The 23450-nt window shown below is 35.8% G+C and overlaps 1 protein-coding gene and 1 pseudogene across 1 annotated transcript in view; one reads left to right on the top strand and one right to left on the bottom strand.

Annotated features, from left to right (window-relative positions):
- The window catches only part of Ptpn20 (protein tyrosine phosphatase non-receptor type 20), a 115615-nt gene that overhangs the window by 14083 nt on the left and 78082 nt on the right, over positions 1-23450 (top strand).
- Positions 19070-20019, bottom strand: LOC104861225 (annotated as a pseudogene).

Genomic DNA, 23450 nt, shown 5'->3' with positions numbered 1-23450 from the left:
GTATGATACATCAGTTTATATTCAGTTTTCTGCATATAGACAGTCAGTTTTTAACATTTTGCATATTGTTATTTTTCCTTAAAACTTTGGTAGAATTCAACAGGAAAAAAGCTCAACAAAGAATTTCTGTATGTTGAGTTTTTACTGTGGCCTCAATTTCTTCTATTGATGACTTTTTAGGTTCTATATGCTACTCAGTTCTTTATAAGTAAATTTTTTTTTTTTTCAGTGCTAAAGATTGAACTCAGCCTCGGCAAATATTATTTAAAGGAATTTGTCCTTTTCATCTTTATTATCAAATTTGGCATGCATTTATTTATAATCCTTGCTTATTGTCCTTTTAATGGTGCTAACATTGATATGTATTGAAGTCCCCTTTTTCATTTCATTTTTGATTTTATTGTCTTCTCTTTTCCTCTCCTGCTTCCTCCTTTCCTCTCTCTCTTCCTTCCTCCATCTCTTCTTCCATCCCTCTTTTCTGCCTGGCATTCTTTCCATCCCTCTTTTCTGCTCTTTGTTAGTCTGACATAGCTGCCCTGTCCAATACAGTTATTCCTAGCTGCACATGGCTATTTAAATATAAATCAATTTAAAGTTAAAAATTGAGTTCTTCAGTTACATTTTAAGTGCTCAGTAAACTCAGGTAGTGACCATAGTGGACAGGGTAGCCATAGGATAGTTCCACCATCTCACAAAGTTCTTTTGGACTTTGCTAGTCCAGAGCATAATCATTTTTTCTTGATCTCTTCAAAGACCTGCTTTGGTTTCATCAATTTTTATTTATAATTTTTCTGTTTTTCCATTTCATCTATTTTTGCTCTTTATTTCCATTGCTTTGGATTTAATTTCTTCTTTAACACTTTTTTAGGAAGAAACTTAGATGATTAGTTTGAGAGCTCTGTTTTTTTTCCCAGTAAAAACATCTACTACTATAAATTTCCCTCCAAGCACTGTTTCAGCTGTACCCATATTTTGATATCTTGTATTTTTCACTTTTGTTCAATTTAAAATATTTTATAATTGACTTTGCCACTTATATGAATTCAGTTATTTAGAAATGTATTATTTAACTTCTAAAAATTTGAGAAATTTTTAACTTTTTTTTTCTATTTTAACTTTATTTTTAAATGTATATTTCAGTATAAACTTTTTTATGATTTGCATTTAGGCCCAGAATATGGCCTAGCTTTGTGAATGTTCCATGTCCACTTATAAGTGATTATCATAACATTACAGTAAATCTTGACTTCCTGTACTAATAGTCTTATGGCTTTGTTCTTCCTTAATATTTTGTTAGCTGTTTTAAATTTTTTTCCTTTGCACATAAACTTTAGAATTAGTCTGTTGATATTGAAACATAATTTGCTAGGATTTTTATAGGAATTGTATTGGAAATGTAAACACATTAGGAAGAATTGAGATCCTAACAGTGTTGAGTCTGCCCATGAACATGAAATGTTTTTTCCTTTATTTTTATCTTTTCTGTCTTTCCTCAGAATTTCATAGATATCCTCAGATAGGTCATATATGTATTTTTTAAAGATTTATACTATACAGCTCATTTTGAGGGAAGCCCCTATAAATAGTATTGTGTTTTAAATTCCAGTTCCAGTTGCTCGTTGGTGATAATTAGGAAAGGAATTAACTTTTGCATATGAATTTTGTGTCTTACAGCTTTGGTTAGTAGTTCCAGAAGTTCTTATTGTTGTTTGTTCTTCAGGATATTTTATTTACATGTGTGGTCATGTTATCTGAGAGGTCAGACAATTTTATTTTTTCTTTACCAATCAGTATACTTTTCCTTTCCTTATCTTATTAAATTATCCAGGACTTTAAATATGATTTTAAATAGGGTTGGTGGGAGAAGGAAACCTTGCCTTGCTACTCATTTTAGAAGAAAATATCTAGTTCCCCATCATTAAATTACCTATAGATTTTTTGATAGATATTCTGTAATACATGGAGGAGGTTCTATTGAAGTCCAATTTTCTGAGGATTTTTGTCAAGAATAGAATTTGGATTTTATCAAATGCCTTTTCTCTTCATCTGCTGAAATAATTCCTCTCTATATCTTCATCTCAAACAGTGACTCACACATTGTAGTCACTGAAAGCCTGCTGAATTGATCTAGGATTTTTCGCAGTCCTGATCTGTGATCACACAGGACAAATTTTGATTTCAGTACACAGAAAGTGCAGTGGCCAGGCAACCATGTCCATCCTGAGTTGTTGAGTGGTGGGTTCAGATGATGGGACTGAGGATCTTGACCTTGTTCTTCATCTATCTGTTGTCCTTTCCTTCTCTTTGTCCCCGAGTCAGTCACTGGGCAATTTAAGTCATTCCTAATAATCCAATCCCTCACCCCAAACTTGAGTATCATTTGCCATTATTTAGGAAGAACCTTGTTTCCAGAAGTGAAGCCTCAGGCATCATGGCCTCAACATATTTTTCACTATATATCTGACTGTGGGGAACCACAGAGGAGGAAAAAGTTGGAAAGATGAGGTAGAAAGGAGGAATGAATTTTGGCATGGAGAACTTAACTTCTTTTTTTATAAGCCTGCAGAAACCCAGAGCTCAAAGCATTAAGTGATATAGAAAGCCAGAAGTTTGGTTTACTTTTTACAGGGGGATTTCAAATGAGGATAGGGAGTAGGAGCATGCCTTTTCTTTTTCTGTCTGTGCTAGGGTCTCTAAGAGGAGCTGACTTTAGTTCTCAGTTCAAAGAAGACTATTATAACCCTAGCAAATGATCTCAGTGTTTTAAGGTGAAGGTTTATGGACTTTAAAGTTTTTTGTATCTGAAAAAGATCCATATTGCAATACCCTGTTCTAAATACTTTATTTTATATATTAGATGATGAATGATTAAGGACAAGGTTGGTTGTTAGGAGTATTTGGATATAATTTGGGTGAGGTTGGGAAATTTACTCTCTCACTTTTCATTTCCCTAGTTCAGATAACAGTTTTTTTCTTTAGGTGGCTTACTCTGGTTTTAGGTTATTGCTTTAAGAAGATTCATATCTTAAAAGGAGCTAGTGTAGAGTCAGAGTCTTTGGGAAATAGGCAAGACAAGAATGGTAGAAGCAGAGTGTGAGTTTCAGGTGGGAGGGATAATGGTATTTAACAGATTTACTTTGAGTCTGCCCTAATTTAATTATCTTTTATTGGCCCCTTCGTTTTAAACCTAACTTACATATGCCCATTGTTTATACACTATGAGGCATTTGTCTGTTTTCCCTCTCCTCATAAGCAGAAAATGTTAAATTTTGTTAGGCAGGTATATTTTATATTAAGGAAATATTATTACTTCCTAAAACATTTTTATAGAAGTGGTCAAAGGTAGGGACACATTGTGTGCAAGTTCACAGTAAAAATAGTGAAAGTTTGTACAATGATTTCTTTCACCTTTTGCAGGGATGCTTGTTCTTTGATAGCCCTGGAATGATGTACAGATAATGTGGTATATGTTTTTCTCTGGGATGTGTGAATGAGGAAGTCACAAAGTGAGATGACTCAGAAGGTGTTCATAAACTTGGCAGTGGATTTCCCATTGATAGGTAAAATACTCTTTATCATGGCCTTCCCAGTCCATTCTCAGGTTGATCTAGTGGCTAATCTGACTCAGAGAGCTCAGCAATAGTCCCATTCATGGGTAAGATTTATTACAATGCAAAGGCACAAAGCAGCATCAGCCAAGTGAACCAGTCAGGCTTCCCAGAGTCTTCTCTTAGTGTAGTCACACAACAACAACCTGGAGCTACTAGTTTGAAATATTGTGTACCAGGGATGCTCACCCATGTTTGGGCATCTCAGGTTTTCATCAGAGCTTAGTCATATAGGCATAGGGTGTTAGTGTGAATGGTAGCAATCAGTGAGATTCCAGACACCCAGAAGAAAAAATACGCTTACCGTACTCACATTACAGTAGAGTCTAGGCACAGTGAGCCATTCCTTTGTTTTTGATAATGTTTTATGTTAGAGAAAGCAACTGTTTTTTTTTTCGTTGTTGTTGTTTTTTTTTACTAGTTGTGTTCCTAAACATCAGCCAAGGACCAGCCTAGCAAGCAGCCCTAGGCCTGTTATGTGAATTCTTGTCTGCACCCTTAAGTAATGTGTGTACATTCTTTACTGACCTTATCTCAGTTTCAGAAATGGTTCGGCTGTACCCTATAATCAGTAGTTCTTTGAGTAATGCAAGTCAGGGTCTACTGATTGAAGCCAGAGCCACTATGTATTTTGAAATAAAGCATTCATGTAATACTGATGTACTTCTGAAAGAAAGGAGGGAAAGTGGGAGGGAAGAAAGGAAGGGACAGGCAAAGGGGCACAAGGGACAAGAGGATAGAGGGAATATACCAAAACAATTTATGTCAGGAATAAAATAGACAGGTTACTGACCTTGGCATCTAAATAGCAGAAGCATATAGACTATGGAGTCACTTTTACAAGGTGTTTAAAATGATTTGTTATTTTTATCTATGCCATTCTAATAATTGGTAAAGCTTTTGCTCAGAGGGTGGCTCATAGTAATAGTCTGTGGGTTGCAAGTTGGCTAAGCATGGTTGACATAAGCTTCTAATGCTTTTGGAACCTTAAATTGTCCATTGTCCATTGTCCAAAAGGATATTACAGTAATCCTTAATGAGCTTGCTGCTGACACATGAGGATGACAATTTACACTCTTATCTATGACTGTTGGGTGACAGTTTTAAAAAAATGTTTAAACTTTCATTAATGACTTGTTTTTATACAATTATTTCTATGTATATTACTTAAATTTATTGAAGTAGGTACGTTTTTATGTCTTTTTAAAATCAAATTTAAGGAGGTAATTATGTGCAAAAATAGTAACCTTGTAAATAAAGATGCGTTTCTTTTCTCCTTCCTAATCTGAATCCCTTTATTTCTTTTTTCTGCCCAGTTGCTATGGACAGAATTGTTAGTGTCTCTGGGGACAACACCTTAGCTCTTCACTCTTCCTTGCTTCCCAGGAGCTCCCAGCTCTCCCATACTCATATTACAGAGAATGATTAATAAGCACTGAATGAAAATTGATTAAGGGTAACTTTACTTTCACTATGAATATTGGCTATCTTTATTATTAAATAGCAGCAACATAATACTTTAAAAATCTAAACTAAAAACAATTCCTAAAAGGCACAGAACATGCCAATAATATAGTCCAAGACGCGGAGTTGGTCATAGGAAACACAGCTTTTACAAGAAGGACCTCTAATCCCTGGGTGTCTATACATAGGGCAGCATGTGTCACTCAGCCCTGAGCCTTTGGGGGCTTTCTAACGCCCTCCTCTCAGGCTGGCATCTATCTCTGAGAGGGGTGTCATGGCATTTTCATAAGCTCCAAAGTAGCCTCAGCCCTGGAGGTATGAATTGCCAGGGCAAGGTACTGAGTGTGTTAATTCTAATTCTGCTTTGGCACCTTGCCCAAACTAAAGTCCATTACAAAGAGCTGGTCTTAGTTAGCATCTGCTTCAGTTAAAATCAGATAGACTGCCAGGAGCATCCCAATGGAGAATCTGAGAATATGTACAGTATTCATGGCTCTTACTTTAAAACATCCTAACTCTTAAAAAAATGTCTTGCCTTTTTCTTTTGCCTGTACAACCCCAAACTTGTGTTTTTTTCCTTTTTCTGATAAGTTGGGATCACTTTGTGTCATATTAGAGCTTCTTTCCCCTGTATCCCAGAATAAGTATATACATTTTAGGTTTTCCGCTTCCCAGAGTAAGTTGCTTGACTTTCTGTACTACAGCACCTTCCATAAGAGTTGGAGGGAGACTTTTATGTCAGGGATCTGATCATAGATCCCCAAATACAATTCACAGTTTTTTTCTTCAGACTGAGTTCATATCTTGTAAATAAGATCTTTGACTTTCCAGAGTTCTTTATGTGGATATGAAGATTATCAGGTGATGCTTGCATTTTTTTAATGGAATTTATTAATAAATCAGACATTTCAAGAGTGTTTCCAATATGCTAGTCACCAAAGATACAAAAGTGAAGGAGTCAGGGTTCCTGTCCTCAAGCTGCTCATGGGCTTACTCAGGTAGGGTGGAGGGTGATAGTGGTGGTGGTGAATCCAGAGGTCATGAAACATAAAACTTGTAGGGGAAGCACTTGCAGGAGCTTATTTAGCCATGCTAGGGGGTGGGTGGGAAAAACTCTCATGATATTTCCTAAAAAGTTTTCTTTGCTTCTTAGCAAATGAATATTTTATTTTTATTTTATAAATTACTTTTGTAGCCTTTATAACCTGTTGGGCTTTTAGTATGTATGTGTTGATGGTGAACTGTATGATCTTATACTGTTACTATTTATAAAATAGCTGCAACTGAAAAATTAAATTATTAATCAGCTTAATATTAACTTTTTAAATCATTTCTAATATATGCTCAACATGTAAAAGAAGAGAAATTCACCATTTGATTTTTGTGTCTTTATAGGGTCACCTCTGACTCACTGCACTGGTGTTATATAAATGTCAGAAATGGACATGCATTTCTGATCAAAAAGCTGTTTTGTCTGTGGACTTATATGGACAATTTGAAACTGGTCACCATTGGTATGGATTGATAAGGATTTCAGTCTGTGAATCTGTGTGCTAAGAGAGACTATATATGTGTGTATGTGTGTATTTATATAAAGGGGATAAGTCTTTGGAGTTGAAGGTCATTCATGTATTTATTTGGTGGAATACAGGGCATAGCATATTTTAGAACAGGGGGCTTGGGATATTTAGCTCAGTGGTATAGTGCGTGCCTCACAAGTGCAAGGTCCTGAGTTTGATTCCTGGTGGTGTGGGGGGGGCACACGGGACTATATCATAAATAACAATATTTCCATTTATCAAAGAGTATCTTGAATTTACTTGGCAAAGTTTCAAAGGATATTGCATTTTTCTTTAATTAAAATGATATTATCTTAATCACTTTCCCATCGCTGAGACAAAATATCTGACACTTGCAATTTAAAGGAGGAGAGGTTTATTTTGGATCACATTTTTAACCCATAGTTGGCCAATGCAGAAATGGCATGGTAGAAACAGTGAAGGAAAGTTGCTCAAGTCATGGTGGCCAGGAAGCAGAGAAAGGAGAAGCTAGGGAGGAAGACAAACCCTTCCAGCTCATGCCCCCAGTGACCCACCTCCAACCAGGCCCCAGCTCTTAACAGCTCAGTCAGGTGCTGGACTCATTAATGCTTGAGTCCCCTGATAAATGTAGTACCCTGGTGGTCCAATCACCTTCCAAAAGCCTTTCCTCTGAGTGAGTGAGGGTTTTGGGGGAACATTCTAAATCTAAACCATATCACCACGTAGTATTTTAAATATCTTCAATCAGGTAGTTGGGGTATAGAAGCTTGAATATCATTCTTAGAGGTTGTTAATTGACAGTGAAGTCCTTAACATCTCAGATTTGGCTCTAAAGAAGGCTTGGCCCTGAAGTCCTTGCCTCATTACCAAGAACAAGGTTATTGTCATCCTCCTTTCCCCTGGTTAGAGTAGAATTTTCAAGAAATTAAAAATGTGACTCATACAAATTTAAGATGAAACCACATTCAAGCTTTTATTCAATTTATTAGTTTCTGAAGAAACTAGGAAGAGACAGCAAAGGTGGTTGTGATTCTGAGAATGTTTTAAAAATCTGTATTTTTATTGACATTTTTAACCAGTTTTAGAGTAAAAATGCTAGGCTTGATTAAAAACTTGGTTAATGCCTGACAGGGCAATATATTATAATCTTCAGTGTTATGCTTTCTAGGAGACAGGTTACTTATATCACTAGGCAAAAATCTATAGGGTACTGTGTAATTTCACTGTTTAAAAATTTTAGTCACTAGTAAATAATGAATTGAGCAACCTGTAATTTCCTCACATAGATAATCTGTGGAAAGACCTAAAATCATCATATGACTTTGAAAGGATATGTCAACTGTCTTTTTGCCTTATTTCTACATTTTAAATAGTTTTTGACATCCAATCTCTTTAAGTTTTAAAATAGATCTGTTTTAAGACATTAATTTTAGATTTAGGTTATAGTAATCCCACGTTATTTTCAGATAGCTAATAAAAAGGTCTCCAGTAAAAATATTTTAGCTTTTAACCAATGCAGTCAATGTAATATGATCCTATAGGCCAATTGTGGAAAAAGTTTGAAAATGAAAAGTGCTTGTTTTATGTGAGGACTTTTAATAAAATATGTAAACATATACTTCTTGAAGACAGGCTTTGCAGTTAATTCTTATTTATTCAGTATTCAATCACAGCCTCTAACTCAAAATAGGTAGTATGGCATTTTAAAAGGTGAGGGACTAATGACACTGGCAGAATTAATGAATAACAGTGTCAATCTGTGAACATTCCACTTGTCTATTAGAAAATCCTTTGCCTCATTTGTTTTACCAGGTGAACACCAATTGTATGCTGGCCCCTAGATACTGATTACATCTTCTGCCTGATTCACAGGACTTAGGCTCAGTCTCTGTGGAAGCCTTTTACTCATCTCATTTGGGGTATGGGTACATGTCTTCACCCAGGAAGGTTAGAAAAGACTATAGTAGGTTCTTGTGTGTCATCCACTTGGAGGGATATGGAAACAGGAGCTGGAGCAGTGCCTTTCAGACTGCAGGGATAGGGAGGGACCACTTATAGCTCTTGTTAGCCTGCAGAGTCTAGGGTCACCCCAAAATGTATTTCTAACAAGACCTCACATGGAGAGTCCTGAGGTTCAGCTCTGCTCATTGACCTTATTCTTTACAAGTAATATTTTTCCAGATTACAAATGTAATGTAGGTTCATTATAAAAAATTTGAGAAGTACAAAAAATGCACACACACAAGACAATGAGACCTATCATGTACTATAAAGCTTGGTTGGTTGGGTAATTTTCTTAGATGTGCATTCAGAGGTACATGCATTTCTAAGGCTTTTGGTTTTATAATATAAGTATAGTGGTTTAATCTGAAGCCAGCTGTTTCTCAACTGACCCATATTCTCACTGTCTTGCCTCAAACATTAGTAGCTCTCCTTATTTTTCAGTACTCTTTCTCATTTCTTCCTTGTCCAGCTTAGCTCCTGTTTCTTGTTTTATCCTACTTTCCTTTCATTGGTGTTGCTTCTTCCTCCCCTGGTGGCTTTTTTCCAAGCTTTGAAGTATATTTGACAAATAAAAAGTATGTGTACTAAAGGTATACAACGTGATATTTTTATATACATATGCATTGATAAATCACCACAAGCAAGCTAATTAACATATCCAGCACCTCACACTTTCTTTTCTTCCCTCCCTCCTTCTTTATCTTCCTGCCGCCCTCTCTTCCTTCCCTCCCTTTCCTTCCTTTTCTTCCTCCCTTCCTTGAGGTGAGAACACTTAAGACTTCCCTTTTAGCAAATTTCAGGTATATGATGATGGTATCATTTTGGGTATCATGCTGTCCATCAGACCTTTAAAATTTATAAAATTTGTATAAATTTTGTATAAATCTTATATAAATTATACTTTGTATTATTTGACCCACAGCTCCCCATTTCCTTTCCCCCATACTACTATTCTACTGTCTGATGTTAGGAATTTGACTATTTTATCCTATTTTTAAACTTTTTATTAGTATGTTTTCAGTAGATAATGATTACATTCCTTGTGGGGAGTTGATACATTTACTAATACATCTTAATTCTTTTTACTTCCCCTTCCCCTCCTTTCTCTCATTGTTTTATCTCTTGGTCCCGTTCACATTTACAGAAGATTTATTTCCCTATTTTTTATTTTTGTCTTTTATTTTGCTCTTTAATTTATTTATATTTTGAGTTTCTCATGTAAGATAAACCATGCAATATTTAATCTTGTGTATCTGATTCATTTCACTTAACATTGTAGTCTCAGGATGCATTCATTTTTCTGCAAATGACTCAAACTTATCCTCCTTTAGAGTAGAGTATTGTTTTATTGTATATAAATGTCACATTTTCTTTATTCAGTCATTCTGTTGATGGACACCTAGGTCACTTCCAAGATTTAACTATTATGAATTACTATAAACATGGATATTTATATTACTGTAAACATGGATAAACACGTATCACTGTAATATGGTGCTTTTTTCTCTTTTGGAAAGATATCTAGAAAGAGAGTTGATGGATCAAGTGGCATTTCTAGTTTTAGTTTTTTAAGAAATCTCTATACGGATTTCCATTCTGGTTTTACCAGTTTACATTCTCACCAAAAATATAGAAGGGTTCCTTTTTCCCTGTAGTCTTTCCAGCTTTTGTTATTATTTGATTTTTTTAATGATAGCCATTCTTTCTAGAGTAAAATGAAATCTCAATATTTTAATGTGCATTTCTGTAATGGCCAGAGATGTTTTAACATTTTTTCATGTATTTAATTTTATTTCTTTGGAGAAATGTCTATTCATTTCAGTTGCCCATTTTTGACTGGGGCTTTTATTTTGGGAAATCTTATTCTTTTCAGTTCTTTATGTATTCTAGATATTAGTCCTCTCTCTGAGGAATAGCCAGTAAAATTCTTTCCCATTCTATAGATTGTTTCTTTGCTTTGTGGTTGTTTCCTTTATTGTGCAGAAGCTTTCAATTTGATATAATCCCATTTGTTGATTTTTGATGTTATTTCTTATATAATGAGTTTTCTTCAAAAAGTCTTGTTTATGCCTGTGTTTTCAAGAATTTTATCTTCTAATAGACTGTTTCCATTTTATTTTTATTATTATTATTATTTTTTAAGAGTAGGAAAAATTTATTGAGGGAAAGAAAGCTTCTGTCTAAGAGAGATAGAAGAGGGACCAGAAAGTGGGTTGCCCACCCACCCCACTTTTCAAAGATGTTTTATACAGCAAAGCCATGTGGTGGGGTGTGTAGTTTTCATTTTAATATTTAGATTTTTGATCCATTTTGATTTTAGTTTAGCACATGGTGAGATACGTGGGTCTAGATACTCTTCTGCCTATGTATACCAATATTCCCAGAACTATTTGTTAAAGTGGTTGTCATTCCTCCTCAATGTATGTTTTTGGCCCCTTTGTCAAAGATCAGATGTTGAATGTGCCTGGAGTAGTTTTTGAATCCTGCATTCTGTTCCACTGATTCAAATATCTATTTTTATACTGGTACCATGCTGTTTTTGTCATTATAGCTTTGTAATATAACTTAAAATCTAGGCTTGTGATGTCTCCTGCTTTGTTCTTGTTACCCAGGCTTACGTTTGCTAGTCTGAATATCTTCAGGTTACATATGAATTTTAGTGTTGTTTTGTAGTTTTGTGAGAAATCTGGTTAGTATTTTGCCTGAGATTGCATTGAATCTATTACTGGTTTTGGAAGTGTGGTCATATTGACCACACAGTAAGTGCTTGACTTATAAATGAGTTCCAACTCAGGAGACACACAAAAATACTGTAAATAAACTAATTTTACTTTTACAGTTACCTTAAAAAGGTGGTAAAATGGGCTGGGGATTTAGTTCAAATGGTTCAGTGCCCTGCCTTGCAAGCGCAAGGACCCAAGTTCAATCCCGGATACCAAAAAAAAAAAAAAAAAAAAAAAAAAAAGGTGGTAAAGTACAGTACATCTGTAAATAAACTATTTTTATTTAAATATTGTCTTGGCCATTCAAGATTTTTGTGTTTCCTCTTGAAGAAATGTTGGGCAGGCATTTCCTGCCATCTCACTTCAGAAATCCTCCTAGTCCTCTACACTCTGAGAGACCAGGAGCAGCCTTCTTTCTTGTTGTGATACCACTTAGCCATGGCACATGTATTATTCCCAGTTTTTTTCTTCTATTGTAGACATTGTGATTACCACATGTTAATAATTGTAGCTTTTATTCTTTGAATTGTTTTTTTTAGAATACAGCCTCAGGATTGGGATATTTAAGCTATGGGTCTGAATCTTGTGCTTTTGCTACCTGTTGAATCCACATCATTTACCAGAAGAGGTTAGGCACTTTACCACATACTGTAACTTTACAACATTTGTGTCATTGTAGCAAAAGGAAATATTTTCAATATAATTATTGTGAAATGATGCCCTGCGCTTTCTTGATTTTCATTTCTCAAATTATTGTCCAGGATTACTATCTGCTTTGGCTGTAGCTTTTTTTATACCTTTTTTTTTTTTTAGCTAAGTGTTCCTTAGCAGTGCTATCAGTTAATGTATCAGCTAATGGCTGATCTCTTCTGATCTTCTGCTCAGGACTATGATGAAATTAGCAGTTTTACTGGAGTTGTTGTCAATATAATTTTGAGTCAGTATCTTTCCTGTTTTACATACTAAATACTCCATGCCTTTATGTTAGCTTCCTTCAAAGAGACAAAAGAAGTGCATAAAAAATAGTTGAGGCACCCATTTATTTAGAACACTTGCAAATTAATATGCAAGTGACAAAACTGGGTAGATTTCCTTAAAAGAAATTAAAATGAAAGTAGCAATTCCCATAACATTCTATTGGCAGACCTTTCTAGATTCTAAATGTGTTTAAAACATCCTGTATTATGTTATGGTAATTTCTGCTTTTATTCTTTATTGCCACCTAGTGAACGGTCTCTTAAGAAAAGAAATGATTTGGAAAACTGAAAATTTAAACATATATAAAATATGGATTTACAGTTTAAAATAAAGTACCATGTTACTTAAATGACTTAAAATCTTTAGCCACAGACATGGTTCCCAAATTATTAAAAACATCAGGAGGCCAGGTCGAATTTGTAATCTCTTTTCTGGGTGCCTATAGGTTATACTTATCACCTCTTTTTTTTTTTTTTTTTTTTTTTTGTACGAGGGATTGAACTCAGGACCTTGCACTTGCAAGACAGACAGCAGCACCACTGAGCTAAATCCCTGGTATAGGCTGTTATGCTTGTTAAAGGCTGTTAGGCTGTTATTCTGCCTGTTAAAGGATATGTTGTTTTATTGGCCAGTATTATCATTATTTTTAAATTTTCCTACTGAAGTGTAAGTTCCTTGAGGATAAAGATTGACTCTTTCCTCTTTGCTTCAGAACAAGCTCAGTGCTTTGTGAATTGTAAAGGTTTAATAAATGTTGTTAAATTTTTCATTACTCAGAGCTGGTACTGGAGGTGAAAGAAAACAAACAAGAGAGGTACTAATAATTTGTAGTTTCTACAGTATGTTGCCCCATAAGGAATGGTAGATTTGCCATCTTGATTTATGGTAAGCTTCTGGTACCAGACACAAGGTTGATTTGTGAGCCCTTAAGGAAGAAGGACATGCTGTCTATTTGCTGGCTGCGTTGCACTGAGAACAAGGCAGATTAGTGCAGTCTCAAACTGGAGGAGTGCCGGGCAGCTGTGGATCAAGTGGAAGTTCTCCTCATGCTGCTGGGGTAAACACTGTTCCTGACATCCCAGACCACTAAATGCTGGGGAATTCTTTCCTTGTAGCATTCGGTGGTCCTGAAGCTTCCTGCCCATCACAAAACATGGTAAATAGGTACTTGGCCCTGCAATGTTTGATGATATAAAAAAATCATCCCTTTTGATTCTAAAAATAGTAGAATGGACAAGTTTATTTGCCAATTTAAGTCATTTTGGTGACCCATTGATAAAGTTTATGTGAAGTTCCTTAGTCTTTTCTGTGTTTTAGGTGCCTTTAAAATTTAACTCTGATGACTTGAAATTTCTGGTGATTTTGTTGTGTCAGGTTCCAGAACCACATAGGATCTGATTAGTCAGCTAGACCAGGGCTTATGCTTCTCACTCTTGAGTATCTGGGAACAGTCTCTCCCTCTCTTCCTTCCTAGGACCAGACATAATTCTCATTGTAGTAAATGCCCTTGTCAGAATAGACCACAGTTTCATCTTTAGCTCCTTTCTTGTTCTTAAGAGATGCTTCTATTTCATCTTTGCACTTGTGTGTCTCAGAGAGGGTTATATTCTTATCTTGTACTTTTTTTTTTTTGGTTTTTTGAGACAGGGTCTCACTATGTAGTTGAGACTGAATTGGAATTCACTATGTAGCCTAGGCTTGTCTCGAACTCACAGCAATCTTCCTGCTTCAGCCTCCCGAGTGCTGGGATTACAGGCATGTGCCACCACGCCCAGCTCATCATATCTTGTACTTTTTAAGGCCCTTCAAGTTCATGTGCACCTATTAATAAATCTAATTGAGTCATTGGGAATTACTGTGCCCATGAAAATAAAATGTATTAATGTTCAACACATATTAAATCAGTGCGTGTCTCTTTCACAACAATTATGTCTCTCACTCACTTCTGTATGTTCTGAGTAGAGCCATTCTGACTAAATTTTGATCAGGTAATTAGCCTTTGCACCCCTTGACCAATGTCAAGAAGCTGAGGGCACAAGAAAGATTTTTACAGTTCCACACCAGGAACTAATACCAGTCTTCAACTGATAACAGCATTGTTCATGGTGTTTCTGTATTTCTTCTAAAGGCCTTATTGTCTAACCTACTAAATGTAGATTTGGGATCCTTCTAGAATTGAGTTTTATGAATGACATCCAATTGAATCAGCACTGAAAATGGAAAGACTGTTATTTTTGTTGTTTTTATAAGGGTTATGAATATGCTTTTCTTAAAATGTGCCCTTCTTTTTTGAGATAAAGTCTCACTATGTAGTCCAGGCTGGCCTTGAAGTCACTATATAGTCCAGGCTGGCCTTGAACTTCTGGCAGTTCTCCTCCCTCAGCTGCCCAAGTGCTAGGATTATGGTGAGTACCACCATGCCTGGCTTGTTTCTGATAACAGGGTAATTCTGATGTCACAGAATGTTTCTAGAAGTTTTTTATCTTCTATCTTTTCTAAAATAATTTGTGTAAAGTTGCTAGTTTTTATTATAAAATGTTCAATGGAAGAAAAGTCAGATAGGCCTGAGATAGGCAGTTGTCTTTTGTAAGATTTTCAATATTATTATTTATTCAGATTTTATCTTTTCATTGTGTTTGTATAATTTCTCTTTGAAGAAATTTATTTCCAGAAATTGTTGTTTTTATTAGCATAAAGCCTTTAATATTTTCTTATAATCTACTTAATGTCTTCTCTTTTGCCTGCCTACCAAACAATGCATGAAGTTCATTTTACTTTAATGTACTTTGTCCATTCTTCCAACTGACATTCTATGTTGTATCTTGTTTTAAGTTCATAAACTTATCATCATTACTGTCATTATTGTAGACAGTAATTAGTTTGACTGACATTTACAATTTTATTCTTTATGCCTTTTCACAATCTTTGACATTTCATGTAAATTTTGCTCCTTCAGTTTCCTTTAGTATTTTAGCACAGACCTGCTACTTATAAATTCTCTCAGTTTTCACAGGTCTTCAGACACATGCATGAAAAAAACATGCATACACACACACAACACACACACAAACTCTTATTTATATTGTATAGATTATCAACATTTGTCTTTGCAGGATATTTTCCCTGGCAGAGAATTCCAATTTGATGTTTTTTGTTTTTTGGGTTTTTTTTGGTATCAGGGATCGAACTCAAGACCTTGCACTCTCAAGGCAGGTGGCGGCACCAGTGAGCTAAATTCCTGGCCCTCCAATTTGATGATTACTTTGTTTCAGTGGTAGTTTTAGGTTTTCACTCTTGCTGTTGAGAAATCAGCTTCAGTCTAATTATTACTTCTTTGGAGATAATTTGTCATTTTTCTTTTTTGGAAAATCCCAGACTCTGTTCTTATACCCCGTTTCCTAGAAAATAAGACCTACCTGGGAAACAAGTTCTAGCATCATTTTAGAAGATATCCCCGGAAAATGAGCCCTATTACATCACTAGATAATAATATTATGTACATCACTAGATAATAATATTATGTACATCACTAGATAATAATATTATGTAATAATAATAATAATATCTATTATCAATAGATAATAATAGTGGCATTAAAAGGGAAACTGATATTCAGGAGGTCCAACACAGCTGGGGGATGGATTGTATATCAGAGATAAATGAGAGGTGTGCACGAAGGCTGATTTCTAAGTTCTCATATTGCAAAACTGGGGGCAATATGGTGTCATTTCTTTCTACAGAGAGAAGATTGTAAGGGAAGGGTTAGTTATTGTAATGGTTATTGTGTGGGGGACATCAAGGAAATTATTAGTTCAGGTGCATATTTAGTAAGGTTGAGGAGTTGTGAGACACACAACTGCAAGGTAGTAAACAGTTTTCTATGTAGGGTATAGTTAACAAGCCTGTGATTTATTTTTTGCATCAGTATAATTGAAGAGTGGGGTATGAATGAAACCTTCCAGGGAGGTATTGGAAATCTTGAGGTGAGAGGAGTCCTTAGAATTGCATAATTAATAATACAGGTTGAAAATGTGGCAAAGGTGATGGAGGATGAGCTGTGGTGGAATGGTAAGAGGAAACCCGGGAGTAGTGTCTCACAGAATCCAAGGTACGAAGTTTTAGTAAGAAGGTAATGGTCAACAGTAGCTGCTGACAGTTAAAGCAGAAGAAGAAAAATTTAAAAGCTAGTCATTCAAAATATAAAAGCCAGGTAACTTTAGAAAGTATATTTGAGTATTGTGTAAAGCAAGAATCTATATTGGAGTAGGAGGAGTGAATAGAAGTGATCAAATGAAAATGGCAAGTGCTTGAGTCAGCTCTTTCAGGAAATGGAGAGAGAAATGGGCTAGTATCTGGAGGAGGTTGTGGGGATGAAGGAACATTGTTTGAAACTTGAGTGAGACCTGTGTAAGGAGAAGCTGAATAGGGAGAAAGAGAAAGGGCTAGACAGTGAGAGGGATCTGAAACTGAGTGGGAGGTATGACTCCTGTGTTACCGCAACAGGAAGCGGGGAGACGAGTGCCCAGAGGTGGTAGGTCAGACTGAAAGGGAACAGCGATGCTCAACAACTAGGCCACACACCCTGAGAGGTCCGACTGGAGATTTTATTCAATGAGTGGGAGGAGATAGGCTATTGCTTATTCATGAGGAGTGGGCTACTTTTAACCTATCACAGGCCAGGTTGCCTTTTATGGGTTCAGTCCAGCAGAAGCAGATTTTAACTTCTCTGGACTGCTGTGGCCTTGGGGAGAGGGAAACTAAAGATAAGAGCATGAGATCATTTTAAGAGCCAAGAAACACCAGGAAAATGCAGCCTGTGATGGCGGAATCACAAAATACTTTAACATGATCAGTTCCCTAATACAGTCTCCTGAGTACCATGAGACCAGGGAGTTCCACCTGGTCTCTTTATTTGTCTGTGAAATGCTAAGAGTGAGGAAGGGGGAAGTGGAGGTGTTAGAAGTGTAAACAAATAGCACAGGCTGGAAATAATTTTCTTTTTTTTAATTTTTATTTTTTTGGTACTGGGGATTGAACTTGGGTCCTTGCACTTGCAAGGCAGGCTACCAAACCACTGAGCTAAATCCCCAGCCCTGGAAATAATTTTCAGAGGAGAGAATTGAAATATTCCCTGAAATCTACTAGGCCATTTAGAATGCCCATGAGATGTTGATGTATATATTGTTTGGGATTAGATACAGTTATGAATAGCAAAACTGAAATACACGTGGCTTTAAAAAACTATAAGCTTTTTTATCTCCTATGACAAAACCAGACCTGAAATTCTAGTTCTGCTCTAAGAAGGTTTAGGAATCCAGGGTCAGTCTAGCTTTCTACGTACTTACATATTTACTTACTTGTTTATAATTTTAACTTGCCTCCCTAGCATTTGAAGCTAGGTTTGTGATTTCCCCATTCTCTCCCCCATGGTATGAAACTATAGTTGCAGTGGCATTCAATGCCAAGAGCTATGTAAATTGTGGTTTTAGCATACAGCATCAGGAATGTTAGATGTGTGCTCTGCAGCAGGAACCAGAGGACTCATGTGTTATTTCTCAGCCTTTTTTTAATTGTTAAGGGAGCTGGTCATGTACTAAGTTGTTTTTATTCTCAAATCAGCAGAAGTTTGGTGCCTTTACTTGTAACTAAGGATATCAATCAGTTTAATATACTATATCATTATTTTCTATTTGCTTGTCTTACTGAGTTTTAGGAATTCTTTAGATAGTTATGTGCTCTACAACTTCTCCCTAGTGATTTAAAAATTTTATTGATGGAATACTTTCATTGAATATTCAAATTCATCATTTTTTTCTGTAAGTTGTGCTTCTTTAACTCAGAATTCATTTTTATCCTGCTATAATAAAATAGTTTATTTTATTTTATTTTTAATATTTTGATTTTTATCTTATCATGCTGTGCTACAACAAAGTTTCTCTTTTTCTGGTGGAAAAGTCAGTTGTCCTAATACTATTTAGTTTAGTAATTTTCCTGCTGATTTGCAGTGTCATCACTATCATGTAGCAAATACTTTATGTCCTTGGTTTGTTTTTGTATTCCTTTTCAATTTAATTATCTTTTTGTTCATCCATACACAAATTCACAGTTTGCTTACTTTGGCTTGTAATAAATACTGACATTTGGTATGTAAAATTCCCTCTATCTGTTCTCCCTTTCCAAAGTTGTCTTTGCTATTCTTGGACCTACTTTCTGTAGCTTGTCTACATTTGAATACACACACACACACACACACACACACACACACACACACACATATTCTAACACACACACACACACACATTCTACTCTAGTTTAATTTGGATTTGTGTTACATCTATAAAATAAGGAAATACTGCCCTAATTATGTATTTTTAATATTCTGACCATCTTTATTAAAAGTTAAATTTTGAATTTTATAGCAAAGTAATGTGGTTTGTCCAAATATTATAAACTTTTAGAAAATCCCTTAATGTACCTGAATTAAAAAGTTTATTCCCAATGTAATTTTACAGGGGTTTGTTTTCATTTTTGTAGAAGGGTTCAACTGATATTTTTTTGAGGATCTTGCTAACATGAGCCCTATTTACTCGGATTATGGAGTCCAATAAATGGACAGTGAAAATTGGCTGAGGCTGCTGCTGAATACTTCAGTAGAAATCAGATAGACATAGATTTCATTGTCACATTCAGTGGAACTAAAGTCCCCCTTAAAACTGTGCCCCTGATAGGCTGAATATAGAATAATGGACTGTTAGTTCTTTATGCCAGAAATACACGAATCTCTTGTACAAAGGCTTCCTTCTCTGCCCTTTACCAGTAATTTGAGGGCCTTCTCTAGATTCTGTATCACTGTGCTTACGTCTTCATATTGCAAAGTACTGCCAGCGTATTTACAGTATCTCTGAGCCCTAGCAAAGTCCTCTGGAGTTAGATGGATATCCCCCTGGGAAACTGTACTGAACAGTGCAGGATCAATGGTGGGTACAGTCTGTGGAGAAGGCTTGGTAGGATTACTTATTACACTTGTGCTGTGTGGCATTTCTGTGGGTGTGTTAGCTGGGGCATGTGCACCTGGAGGAATCTGGATTCCAGTGTAGCTGAGACAGTATGTTGTTTTAGGTCAAAAGCTGAAGAGGAAGATGGCTTAGGTGGCTGAGTGGGCAGAGAGTTTGTGCTAGAATCTTCATTCTCTTCAATATCATTATCTTCCTCAATGCCAACAGGGCTTGCTTGAGGAGTCTCCCCATTATTCAAGCAATTATGGATATATGTTGACTTCCACCTTGTGTACTTGCTGTGTTTCACATTTTTTTCAGTTCTCCAAATACTGTTATGACATCTGTTAAAAGGATTGCAGTATAGAAGGACTTGATTATATTTTTGTGAAATCACCCAGCATGATCTTCATTGTCTGTGAACAAAAACATTTTCAAAGCATAATTCTCCAAATGAGCAGAACCAACTATTTATTGTGTAATAGCTTCATTATTACCCAGTTGTTTTCTTAAGAGATTCTAATTGATAAAAATTTATGACATTCAGGAGTTTTACTATCAATCTTCATTCCAGTTTGTATAGCATATAACCAACAGTAATAGGCCACTACAGGGTCTCGTTTGTCATGCTCCTGGGCTGACCTCAGATGATGCTGCGTGCTCTTAAACTGTGGAGCAATGGGGGCAGCTGAGCCAGTGTGGCCATCTCCCTTCTAAAGTCACCACTTCTTACTCACTTGCCATAGACAGACACTTCCCCTAATTATGATTTTGATCTTTCTCCTTTTTGAATAGAAGTTCTTTATCCTATTTTATACTTCTTAATAAAATTTACAGCCTTCACTGTGTAGTGAAATATGCAAAGGTATATTTTTATTTTAATGTATGTCTAGTTTCCTTTTACTCTTTATTGCTATTGTGAATGACACTTTTTCTTCTTTTGCAATGTCTAGCTGGTTATTGTGGAATGTGGCTCTCCCTTTCTTCCCCTCTCCTTTTCCTTTGTTTTTGTTTTTTGTCACGAGCCGGCGACGCAGAGCACTGTCCAGCAGTGTCTCAAACCTGAAAGAGCAGCGGGGTGGAGATGGGGCAGAGAGAAAGGAAGGACACCAAGACAAGAGTCTGATCAAGGCGGCGTTTATTGCCGGCAAGCACCGGCCTTTTAAAGCAAAAAACCACAAACTATTGTGGGATGGGTTTACCATAGTAACTGAAAGGTCACACAGGAAAAGAGCAAGCAGGTTCACCAAAACAACCCACCGTGAGTAGTAGTAACCCGGACAACCACACATCTAAAGGTCAGAGACAAGAAACTGTAACTTTCAGGAATTCCACAAAGGAAACACTCTACCTGCTCAACTGGAGAAGCTTAACACATATAGAGTTACTAAAGTTGACAATACTTACAACCAATACTCATGATCCCCACAATTCCTCCCTTTTTGTTTTAAAACTTTGGTTCCATAGCAAGAAGAAGCTTAAGAGAAAGTATAGGCATGTCGGAGCCTGTCTTAGGTTGGGAAAAGCATTTGGCTGTCTTACCCGTCATTGGGGTCATCTGTCTTACAGGCCTATAACATGATGAAGATTTAACAGAAGCCCCTGTCTTAGGTTGATCAGTCAAACCTTTTCCTCTTACCCGTCTTTGACTTTCCGGACCCTCATTGAAGCTCTTTTTATCTGAGCGAGGTAAATGCCCAAATTTTCGGAGGACCCTTCCTTAAGGTCCATGAGCACATGTAATGTTTTTGCGCTGTATATAAACCTGATTTGAGATAACACAGTATTTATGATATTTCACATATTAGAGGCCCCATGCCAAAAACATTCAAACTAAGGCTAGTAACTTTGACATCTGACAATAAGCATATTTCTCCCAATGCAGCAGCAGGTTTCCAAATGTTGGTTTGAGGAAAACGTGAATCTGCTCACCAAAGTCCTACAGACAAGCTTAAGTCCATGGAATATTCGAGTGACCAGTCCAAAAACCCTTGAGATGTCTTATTAATTCACCAGTCCCATTAAATCCTTGTTCTGGACAATAAAGTCTCTGGTGGTGCACCAAGACACATCCTAGAGTTCTCTCTGCTGCTCCAGTGTTGGGGTCCCAATCCAGTCTCCTCAGTGGAAACCCAGCATCAAGCTGTTCAGGGATAGTGGTAGGTCTATAAACATATCTGTAACCATAAGTAGGTGGAGCAGAAGAGAAGGGAGAATACCTAGACCAAAAGGTCACCATCACAAACAATATGCTGGAAAACCTGCATGGTCAAACAATATAAATACATCCTGTATACCAGACATGAATTCTTATGTCCTGAAATGTAGCTTTGTATCAACAGGATCTACCCTCTTTTTTTTTTTAAATAGAAAATATATTGTGAAGATAACCATCAGAAACATGGTACAATAACATATTTACAATTCAGACCTTTGATGATAACCAATATAGACATTTTTAACAACATATTTAACAAGGCATATCTTTTTATAAGGCTATGAAAATTATTTTGGTAGCTTCCATTAGTGAACAAAGATCAGAATAAATTTTCTGAGCAGCTGCTTCTTTATTCACCAACAGGAGCGTATCCAAACTTAAAGGTTGTATTTAATTATCTTTTAAGTTTTTTATTTGATCCTATAAAGCCAGGTTGTAGAAACCAACAATCCACTTGCATTTGACGTCATTCTGATCAAAAACATACAAACATCTTTAAACATTTAAGACAGACAAACATATAACACTTAAGACAGACAAACATGTAACACTTAAGACAGACAAACATATAAGACAATTTTAACGAGTGCACTCAGATGGTTTTGGCCAATTGAATTATAAAATCTTTTTGTTATGACTAGTCAAAATTTTTGCAGATCAAAATTAACAGAGATCTCTTGTAGAATTAGGGTTAAAGGAATGAATACTCTTCTTGACTGTAAATGTAAACCTTTTATAACAAACTTGAAACCAACAATCAAACATTTTATAAATCATTTCCATAAACATTCTCTACATTCTTAGGTAAAGACAAGAGGAACATACAAAAACCTTTCATGTTAAAAGTACAACTCTTACTTATAGCTTTCCTAATATTTTTCTATCTCATTTACTATCAGCCTTCTGTAACAAACTACTATTTTGTTCTTTATTTTGGTCTATAGTCAGTTTAGAACATACCCTCGCTTGGAGTGTGTGTGGGGAGGGACAGGCTGGTCAACAGATACAAAGTCAAAGTCACAGCCAGATGGGAAGAATAAGTTCTGGCATTCTATCACACTGATTATTATAGTCAACAATACTGAAGAGTACTTCAACATGGCTACAAGACAGGATTCTGAATGTTCTCATCACTAAGAAATGATAAATGTTTGAAATGATAGGTAACCTAAGCATCCTGAGTCGATCATTTCACAATATGTAAATGTAATAAAATACTACAATGTATCACATAATGATATACAAGATTATCTCAATAAAATAATTTAAAAGAAATCCTACAAATCCATACAATTTGTGTGTCAAAAGCTATTATACCATACATAAGAAGTTACACTAGTATACACATGCTAAGTCTAGCAGGCTTATACAAAATAATCTTAGAAACAATTAAAATAGTTAAGAGTAGCTATAGTAGCTAAACAGATATAAATAATGACCTTACCTTATCTTCTAAAACAATTAGGTTTCTATCTTCAACACTGAACGTCCTTGCATATTACCTCAAAATGTTAATTCCTTCTCTAACCCTCAAACACAAGCAGAATTCTGTGCTTTTCTGGCAGCAATAATAGCTATCACAACATCTGAACCTCATCAAGAAGTTCAAACACAAAAAGAAGACATGTCTGAGCTTACAAATCATGCTAAATATTTCACCTTCACAATTAAAAATGAAAACTTTTCAAAGAAAAGGACTAAACCAAATCATAACCCCATAACATATTCTCTTCTGTAGCCCCAAGATCTGGCCCATTAACCTAAAAGAGCAAGTTAACCCTATAATCGCAGTATAAAACAATGGACAAGAAGTGTTACCAAAACTAGTTTTCACTAACAGCTGACTGTCGCAGAGCAGAAGTGTGAGCAACTTCTAGGCTGGAGCAAAAGAGGCCAAACAATGTAAGACAAAGACTTAC

This window comes from Fukomys damarensis, unplaced genomic scaffold (genome assembly GCF_012274545.1).
Source record: "Fukomys damarensis isolate Sample0158 unplaced genomic scaffold, DMR_v1.0_HiC HiC_scaffold_1, whole genome shotgun sequence".
NCBI lineage: Eukaryota > Metazoa > Chordata > Mammalia > Rodentia > Bathyergidae > Fukomys > Fukomys damarensis.
The sequence above is the reverse complement of the archived record's forward strand: the minus strand, read 5'-3'. Positions and strand labels throughout refer to the sequence as shown.